Source organism: Nuphar pumila, chromosome 2, assembly GCF_984573655.1.
Source record: "Nuphar pumila chromosome 2, dmNupPumi1.hap1.1, whole genome shotgun sequence".
Classification (NCBI taxonomy): Eukaryota; Viridiplantae; Streptophyta; class Magnoliopsida; order Nymphaeales; family Nymphaeaceae; genus Nuphar; species Nuphar pumila.
In genome coordinates, this window is record NC_143250.1 from 344,962 (window position 1) to 353,663 (window position 8,702).

The following is an 8,702-nucleotide window of genomic DNA, read 5'->3' on the forward strand; positions in this document are numbered from 1 at the left end:
CTTACGAATTCTTAGTAATACCATTCGGGTTGATGAATGCTCCAGCCACATTCACGACCCTAATGAATCAATTTTTTTACGTTGTGGTAGTCTACTTGGATGACATCGTGATCTATAGCAACAACATGGAGGAACATGTCGGGCACTTGCGAATAATGTTTCAGGTGCTAAAAGTGAATAACCTGTGTTAAATGAGAGAAGTGTCTCTTCAAACAGACAACTTCCTCAACTATATTGTGGGGTGAGGTGTAATGCGCATGGATGGGCAAAAGACAAGAGCCATTCAGGAATGGGTTTTGCTCAGCAAAGTACCAGAGTTGTGGTCATTCCTTAGCTTGGCAAATTATTATTGATGATTCATTGAAGGTTACTCCCTCATTGTTGTGCCCCTCACTGAGTTGTTAAAGAAGAATCGAGTATGGCTCTAGACAAGAGCATGCCAAGATGCCTTCAACGGCTTGAAGAAAGCCTTAGTGAGGGAGTCAATGTTGTGACTGCCTGATCACTCGAGACCTTTGAGGTCCATACAGATCGCATATGAGAGTCGTAAGCTAAAAGATGCAACGAAACGTTACACAGTGCATAAACGTGAGATGATAGCCATCGTGTATTTCTTGAGGACTTGGCAGTACTACCTTCTGGGTGCCCAGTTTATCGTCAAAGCAGACAATGTTGCCACGAGCTATTTTCAGACACAGAAGAAGCTAATGCCTAAGCAAGCTCAGTGGCATATATTTTTGGCTGAGTTCGTCTTTGCCTTAGAGTACAAGGTTGGGAAGATCAATGTTATGGCGAACACCTTAAGTCGCAGACCTGAATTGGCTGTTACACGTGCGGAGCCTTTCGAAGTGCATTTGGAGGGCGCTTTGTTGAGCTGCATCTGCGAAGGTACGCAGTAAGATTTGATAGCACAACACCTTGTTTCTCTAGCGCAGGTAGGGAAGACTCGATGAATTTGGCTACAGGATAACCTCCTTGTGACAAAAGAGAGATACATCTTTGTGCCGCGGTGGGGAAGCCTCCGTCGAGAATTGCTTAAGAAGAGACATGATACATTATGGGCCAACCATCCTGGTCAGAAGAGGACCTTAGCACTCCTTGAGTGTGGCTACTATTGGTTGTAAATGAGAGACAACGTGGAGGGGTATGTGTAGACATGCCTCGTCTGTCAGTAAGACAAGGGAACCAACCAGAAGGCAGTCGGTCTCCTTCAGCATGTACCGATTCTAGAACGTCCTTGGAAAAGCATCACCATATACTTCATTGTTAGTCTGTCGAAGGTAGATGGCATCAGCTGTATCCTTGTGGTGGTTGATCATTTCTCAAAATATGCCACATTCATCACAGCTTCTAAGAAGTGCCTTGCAGAGTTGTTTGTAAAGCATGTGGTGAAGCACTAGGGCATACCAAAGAGAATTGTGAGTAATCGTGATGCTCCCTTCATGGGCAAGTTCTGGCGTGAAGTATTTTGGCTACTAGACTTTGATTTGTTATTTTCAACAAACTTTCATCCGCAAATCGATGGGCAAATAGAGCGCATCAACGAGGTACTTGAGGAGTACCTTAAGCACTTTGTTAGTGTCAATCATAAAAATTAAGTGAAGCTTCTTGACATGGCATAATTCTATTACAATCTGCAAAAGAGTGGGTCTTCAAGCCACAACCCGTTTGAAATAGCCACGGGATAGCAATTGTTGATCCTGCACACTTTTGCCGCACAAGAAAAGGGAAGGTCATCCTTCACCTATCAGTTTGTTTGAGACTAACACGAGCAGAATGAGTTGACGAAGGCATTCCTACATAAGGCAAAAAAGAGAATGAAGAAGTGGGCGAACAAGCATCGTCGGCCCGCTTGGTTCCAAGTTGGGAACCAAGTGTTGGTGAAGCTTTATCCTGGTCGCACAGGCATCTTCCGCAGGCGGCATCGCAGACTGATCAAAAAGTATGAATGATCATTCACCATCACAAAAAAGGTAGGCAAACTGGCGTACAAGTTGGAGTTGCCCCCAGATTTCAAGGTGCATCCGGTGTTCCACGTGTGCAACCTCAAACAGTTCCATACAAATGATAGAGATCCAGAACGTAGCATGTCATAACACACTCTCATCATACAGAGGGCCTGGCAACACAACGAGCTGAGAAGCACCTCAGTCAGATCATTCGCCACGAGGTCAACTACTTGGGCAAAGCGAAGAAATACTTAGTGCAGTGGGAGGAAACAAGTGAACCTACATGAGAGCCAACTTTTCGGATGAACAATCGCTACCCAACTGAAGTCAAGGCTTATCGTGAAGCAGATGGCATCGAGGACGACACATGATTTGAAGGGGAGAGCATATTCCCTTGTGGCTTACATTGTAAAGTTATGTCTAGAGTTTGTTTTGCTTTTGTTGAGTCTGATGTAAGTTGCCCAGTTCAGGTTAATCAATACCCTAAAGGGGCAGTCCGTATACTTGAACTATAAGAGGCCTACGAGCTAAAATTGTGAATGAATTAAATGCGTTGAGCTTTCTTTTGTTTACCCTCATTGTGATTGCTTCTTGTGATTATAATTCTTCTCCCTTCATCCTCTTACACTCTGATTACAAGCTTCTGCGACTGGCAAGCGAGCGACAAGTAAGCTTACGACATTGAGGAAGGATTGTCGCGTTGTGCTGGCCTATTGAAGGAAATAGGACCGTAACAGGAACAACACTTAGAAGCTTCAGTCCATCAACCCACAATTGAAGGTTCCATTTCCATTGGTGGGTAGCCCAAAACACTAGAGTCCACTGTTTTGTACCCAATCCACCCTTGGTAGGCCTTTATAAGCAAGGGGTACCGAGAGAGCCAAGCTTTATGTCAAATTTTCAGTTTTTTTCAAAGTAATGCAACTTATGGGTTGTGAGGTATTTTCCTCTTTTGCTTGAGTTGATTCGAGTGGTGAGACTCTTGGTGAGCTCAAGGTCCTTGGGCCAACTTGTCGATCTTGAGCATTCGGCGAGTTTGGAGTATAACACTTGGTTGAGACCAAGTTCTTCATCGCACAACTGACAAGTAAAGGCGTCATTGTCAAGCTCAAACCACACGTGGGGGCTCATGAGGGTGCAACCAACACAGTGGTTTTGTTATTCATTTCAAAGCAATTCCATCATGCAAAAGATTGTCAAGATTATGGTGCTTGCCCAATGAATTGGTGAGTACCTTGACTCTCTTTTAGGTGTCCATTCATTCCCATTGAATTCTTCCATCAAATCTGATTTTCACTATCATCCTCGGTTTTTTTGGAGCTTGGGACGATCTTTGAAGTGAGTGACGCGTTCTTGAGACATTCAGAATCTTCTTTGTATGTAAAACACCATTTTTTTAATCATGTGAGCTGAATGAGGTTGATGTGGTACAACCTCAACCAAGCCAACACTTGTGCGTTTGGAGCTTTGTGTATTGTTGTAGTCACGCATGCACAATCGCGTAGCTGCTGTAGTCATCGCATGCGCAGACCACACTCACATGCCACGCGTGACCTTGTTTGCTTGGATTTTGAATAAAAATTTGTTGTGTGCAGTTTTGATAATACACCGGCCAGGATCGTACATATTGTCCTTAGGACTGTGCATTATTAATTGCACATAAACGCCCGTTGGAGAGGTTATTGGCGCACAGTCTTTGCACAATACACAAACTTAGCTGCAGCACAGATGCAACCATAGCCTGTGCACAACATAGTGCCAGCGCACAGGCAGAAGCCTGCAACAGGCTGGGCAGAACTCCTAATTTACACTACAACATCACTTTTTACTCATGCATTTTTTGCTTAAATTTTATAAGCAATTAAAATGACGTATAAGGACCTACGTGTCCAAAATTGAGCCCCATCCGAGGTTTGTAACCTGGTTTACATGCCCGAGATCAGCACTTATAAGAACTAGCAATCGCTTAGATGAAACCCCTTCTTGGCCTATTTTACACTTCCTTTTATTTAAGCCATCTTGTAAGGTTGGATCATCTTGCAAATTTCTAAAGGACACCAAGATCTCTAGGGACCGGTTTCCAAAAGATCATAGTCATTTTGACCTTTATTAGCATATGCATTTTGTGCTTCAACACAATATGCATAAGCCACCGAGCCTGAATCAAGATCCATCTGCACGAGTCCCAACATTCCCAACAAGGTACCCCCATAAATCCCTCCTAAGCCAGGACTTCCGAATCTCATCATTTGAAATAGCAATCCTAGCCATCCAATCAATGACTTGATGGTTCCACGGTATGGCTGGGATTGAATGTATGATGGAATCCATCCTATTTCTAATGATGGGATCTATGTTCAGGTCTTCCCCGTTGCCACAAAGAAAAACTAGTAAAATATGATCACAAGCCTGAAATAAGTTTTATGAAGATGCAATCCAACAACCTAGCTAAACCGTTATAGGATGCATGTAGAAATACTCAAATCAGAACTTGATAACCTTCCACATGAAATGGGATGCATCTCAATGGCTACACAAGTCAACCATGAGCCCAAGGATACAACTTACTACCCTTTTTCCAACAAGGTTAATTTAGAGGATATCCTGATCCTCACATACGAGCATCGTTAATTATTTGACTTGTGGTCGTGGGGCCTTTAAAGTAATTCATCATGTTTTTATAAGTTAATTTTAATTTTAAGCTATATATATATATATATATATATATATATATATATATATATATATATATATATATATATATATATATATATATATACGAAGCAGGTTATATGTCCCCCCCCCCCCGAACAGGTCAGTTAGCTACATCTCATGTTCGGGGGTCCCAAAGAGCACCACGTATGTAAGCATGTGTGTCTCGTATCCCCATGTTTGTCAGCATTAATTAGCATTGGAGTTTGATGCGATTGCAAAGACTTAAGTACCCTCTCCTCCATTGGTGCAAAAAAAAAATGATGATTCTTGAAAAAGAGTGGTTGTAAAGACTTAAGTGCCCCGAAGATGATTATTTAAGACCCAGTCTCTGCACTTCAGGATTATCTGAGAAAGAAATCTCCCCTGGAGGAGGCCATGAACATCAACCCTCTCACACTCTCTCTCTCCCTTCTATTTCTGCTTCTATGCACATCCAACAGAAGATCTTACATTGCTCCATCAAGCACCGGCTGACCTGCACATTGACTGTTGTGGAGCCTGATTCAGAGTTTTTACCCTTACAGGAGGAGGGTTTGGGGGCTCATCCCAGCGTGGGTAGCATCATTCAACTAAATGAGTTGTAGATCCTGATTCAGAGTTTTTACCCTTACATGAGAGGGGTCTGGGGGCTCCTCCCAACGTGGGTAGCATCATTCAACTTGAAGAGTTATGCAGTTTGATTCAAAGTTTTTACCCTTACAGAAAAGGGGGGTCTGAGGGCTCCTCTCAGCGTGGGTAGCATCATTCAACTTGAAGAGTTGTGGAGTCTGATTCAGAGTTTTTACCCTTACAGAAGGGGGGTCTGAGGGCTCCTCCCAGCGTGGGTAGCATCATTCAACTTGATGAGTTGTGGACTCTTATTCAGAGTTTTTACCCTTATAGGAGGAGGGTTTGGGGGCTCCTCCCAACGTGGATAGCATCGTTCAACTTGACTCATTGTGAGGTCTGATTCAGAGTTTTTGCTCTTACAGAAGAAAGGTTTGGGGGCTCCTCCCAGCGTGGGTAGCATCGTTCAACTTGATTTGTTGTGGAGCCTGATTTAGAGTTTTTGCCCTTACAGGAGGGGTCCGGGGGGTTCCCCCCCCGGCATGGGTCCCGGGTGTCGTGGTCAAAAAATGCACAGGGTGTCGTGGTGAGAAAGACATGTTTGTTTCAAGAAAGGTTGGAAGAAATCAATGGAAAATCCAACCGGGAGCATGCCAGAATCAAGATGTGGATGTCAAGCGAGAATGATGTTGTGCAACTCAAATAACACAAAATAATAAGGGTATGGTTTTTAGTTAAAATGGGGAATAAAATGACAATATAAATTGCTTAAAATTTACAGGAATAAACTAGACTCAATAACGAAGACACTATTTTTTACGGATTTGAAATATGACCTCTGGTTAAGGAGATATGGCCCTGACAAGTTGGTCCTAATTTGGGTAGTGATTTACAGCGATTTGCTTACTGAATAACACTATAAATCGCTATAGCGATTTGCAGAAGACACTACAAATCGTTATAGTGAGATTCAAAACACTATAAATCGCTATAGCGATTTGCGAAAGACACTACAAATCGCTGTTGAAAAGCCGGATAACACTATAAATCGTTGTGGGGCTCGTTGGAGACCCGAAAATACTACAAATCGCTGTAGGAAAGCCCGATAACACTATAAATTGCTGTTGGAAGGCCCAAAAAAAAATGGTCTGAAGGGCGCTGCCCCCGAGCCCCCCGCCAGGGGCGGGCCCCCCTGGTCCGCGTCGGGGGGGAGCCCCCGGACCCCCCTCCTGTAAGGGCAAAAACTCTAAATCAGGCTCCACAACGAATCAAGTTGAACGATGCTACCCACGCTAGGAGGAGCCCCCAAACCCTTCTCCTGTAAGGGCAAAAACTCTGAATCAGACTCCACAACTCTTCAAGTTGAACGATGCTACAGTCAGTGTGCAGGTCAGTCGATGTTTGATGGAGCAATGTAGGATCGTCTGTTGGATGTGCACAGTAGAGAGAGAAGGGAGAGAGAGTGAGAGGGTTGATGTTCATGGCCTTCTCCAGGAAGAACTCTTTGCCTCCCTTGATTTCTTCTCTAGAGAGAGAGAGAGGGTTATAGTGTTTTACGGAGAAAGAAGAAGAAGACTTTGAAGAGTCAACATCATCCTCGACTTTCTGGATGGAGGACATGTTTGTCTTTTTTTTGAACGGATAAAGAAGAAGAAGAAGACTTTGAAGAGTCAACATCATTCTCGACTTTCTGGATGGAGGACATGTTTGTCCTTTTTTTGAATTGTTTGTTTTTTCTTTTTTGAATGAAGGGCATTTTTGTCATTTTCTCAAACCATCACTTTATGAGAAGAATAGTAAGAAATGGTACTTAAGTCTTTATAACAACACCAGAGTCCGATGAAAAGTTATGTCAACATACACGGGAATACGAGCCCCATGTGCTTGTATTGGTGCTCATTCAAAGCCCCGAACACAGACGTGGGATTCAGTGAATCATCGGGGGAGAACATACACCACCCTCTCATATATATATATATCGTTGTACGAAGTCACTATATGACATCCAGGCACTTTTCAAAAAGCCTCCATGTCTTTGTACCTATAACGAGGGCAATTTCATAAGTGCGATCTTGTTTGCTTGCATACTTGGGGCCCGCAAGACAGGCAATTAAGGTTCGATTTTCATGGGCGTCTCCTCTCTGCGCAAGCCCAGCATAGCCCCCCGAAGGTGTGAGAATCCTTGCTTTGGGGTTTTACACTGCCTGCACGATGGCCGTAGTTTCCAATAGCTTTACAGTTTAGATCTGGTTCCTTTGTAGATCATGAGCAGCAGCATGCAAGCAATACTACTCATATCACCAAAGCTCAACCAGTCAACACTTTGAGCAATTCGCTACCCATCAAGAGCACCAACTGCTGCAATGTTGAGAGCGCAACTGGAGGGACGTTTCCAAGATTGTCCTCGACAAATCTTTCACAAAAGCTTGTGGATCTCAAGGAAAAAGGAGCATATGGCTACCATACTTAAAATTCCTATTAAATCAATTGTTTTTGGGTCTGCGGATCGAACATTAATGTCCACGTATACGAATTAACATTTAGAAGATAAATATTTAAAGAGAACAAGAGGTCAGATCAAAGAATTTTTCCTTTTCACGGTTTTCTCGTTGTCATTTGGTCGTATATGGAGATTGGGGTTTTCATCAAACGTTTATTTTATCTATTGGTTTACGTCAGAATCCACGTGTTCCTATTTACATGTCAAAGCTTTTTCAATAATTAAAAATGTTTGTCTCAAATTATCTTGCCACGGAATAATACGATCATAGGGGATGAGATTTGGCTCATCTCCCAAATACAGTTATGGGTTGGCAACTTCAACGTAGAACACCCTATAGTATTGTCATCTCCTCCCCTACCTCCCTTTTTTAAGAGTCAAGGAGATGCCAACTCCAGCTCCCAATTAGTTTGGTGGATGTCAGCAAGTACCAAAGCACCCAACCCCTCAAGGATTCCAAAAATACAACTGTTTTTAAGTGGAAGCCAACTTTGTAGTTTTACAACGTCAAGTCAGTGTACGTTATGGCCAGCGACCATGAGTAAAAAAACGCACCTCCAACTCGACTAAAGTGGTAAAAAAAAAAAAAACTAGTGCAACTTTCTATTGCAACGCAGTGAGATTGCCTATTGCCTATTCTCAAGAAGATCGGTTATCCTCACTTGATCCATAATTCCATAAAGACCATATATTCACATAAATTATTTTATTGTCTATGTTTCTGAAAATTGTAAAAAAGCCCAACAACTAAGTTGATCGCCCTTCAGTTTGTTAGGTAAGCTATGTCTTTCTTATATCACTTTTTTCTGCTCGATTCCCTTTCTCCACACTCCACTCTTTATACCATAACCACCGTTACAAATAGTTGGACGATACACCACAATCATTATCATTGATTTGAATCAATTAGATAGGGATCTTTGTTAGCCATGGCTCTCCCTCTCTCTCTCTCTCTCTCTCTCTCTCTCTCTCTATATATATATATATATATA